The sequence below is a fragment of the Coptis chinensis genome, chromosome 5 (assembly GCF_015680905.1).
Source record: "Coptis chinensis isolate HL-2020 chromosome 5, ASM1568090v1, whole genome shotgun sequence".
Lineage (NCBI taxonomy): Eukaryota > Viridiplantae > Streptophyta > Magnoliopsida > Ranunculales > Ranunculaceae > Coptis > Coptis chinensis.
In genome coordinates this window covers 29,300,942-29,302,535 of record NC_141460.1, presented here as the reverse complement: position 1 = coordinate 29,302,535, position 1,594 = coordinate 29,300,942, and the positions used below count along the sequence as shown (strand labels likewise).

Sequence of the window (1,594 nt, the reverse complement as noted above, 5' to 3'; positions counted from 1 at the left end):
GTCTAGTTGCCTTTTTCGTAAATCTCTCATTAGACTTTAAGTAGATAGTACAAACACGTGAGAACACAACATGCGGAAGGACTAGGAGTGGAACGAATTACTCTACTCCACTATATCTCATAGACTTGAGAGTAGAATCTTTGATAAATATAAGCATCATAAGATAGTTTTAGTTTACTTACGTTTTGAGTTGCATCGTTCATTTCGTAGGTAGACTATTCAATTTTAACTTTTATCAAATGGCGCCGCTGCCATCTTAGTTTCACTTTCGTATTGTTTTCGTAGTGTTAGTACTGTTCTTAAAGTCCCATTTCACCCACCCACCCATGTTTGATTCATACTGTGGTTGTCCATTTCAGAGTTGAAAAATTCCGGGCCAGAAATTACACCGAATGCTATACAAGGCTTTGAGCGACCGACCCTAAACTTCATCTCCCGGCCCTCGACCGACCCTTTAAACTCTGGAATTCTAAGATACACCGCGACCGACCATATCTGGCAAAAACAAAATTTTTGGATTTCGGCGGTTTTGATTCAACTTTGATCTTTCATATTTTTTGGTGTTCTAACTTCCTATATACACTTTGAACAAGCGTAAACAAGACGCTATTCATAAAGCGAAACAAGGACGCCTTCAGGTATTCCTTTCTTCCACACCTCGCTCTCTGTTAGAGGTTTATACTAGTATATCGAAATTGTTTGGAGTGTTGATGTGTTTAGCTAAGTTTGGTTTTAGCCTTGTATGAGATTAAGGTCCGGCGAACAAAACACCGAGCGTAATTACACAACAACGCCAACAAACAAGTCTATCTAGTATACCACCCACTACACCTCTAGCTACTATTTCACACACATCACGACCTGATGCCCGATGAAGAAGAGAGGCCTCTCTCTGACTTCTACAAAGCCTTGAGCGATAGCCCCAAATCTTGCATCGTTCTAGCAGACCCAGCGGGGGATTTCCGAATCCCTCCAAATATTTTTAATTTGTTACCCGTTTTTCATGGATTAGACCATGAAAAACCTTATCAGCACATGCGTAGGACTGAACAAGTCCTAACAACATTCCACCATCCTACGGTTGGTACGGAACAAATTAAATTAAGGGTATTCCCTTTCACCTTAGCCGATAAGGCGGCGTCTTGGTTAACTGCCCAAGCGCCCAATTCTGTGGACTCGTGGGCTAAACTTGTTTAGCTGTTTATGGAATATTTTTACCCACCCCTAAAGACGGATGAGATGCTTTCCAAGATTCATTTCTTTCGACAAAATCCTCATGAAACATTTTCAGAGGCTTGGAATCGTTTCACCGATATCCTTATAGAGTGTCCACATCATAACTTAGCGAAAGACACGTTAGTTCGTGCCTTTTTCAAAGGACTTCTACACCACCATAAAGAAGTCCTTGACATAATGAATGGGGGTAGTTTCTTAAGCAAAGGAGCCTCGGAGGCTTATAAATTTTTAGAGGACCAAACTAAGCGAAATAACAATTGGGGGGGTAGTAACGATATCCATCGCTCCACTAGTTCTTCTAATACAGATTAAGGCCGCCAAGTATGTTTGAAATTAAACACGATCCTGAGCTAAAACT

The 1,594-nt window shown here is 40.9% G+C and overlaps 1 pseudogene; it reads right to left on the bottom strand.

Moving 5' to 3' along the window:
* Positions 1-1,249: 1,249 nt before the first annotated feature.
* Positions 1,250-1,343, bottom strand: LOC147497263 (small nucleolar RNA R71; annotated as a pseudogene).
* Between the last annotated feature and the right edge of the window lie 251 nt (positions 1,344-1,594).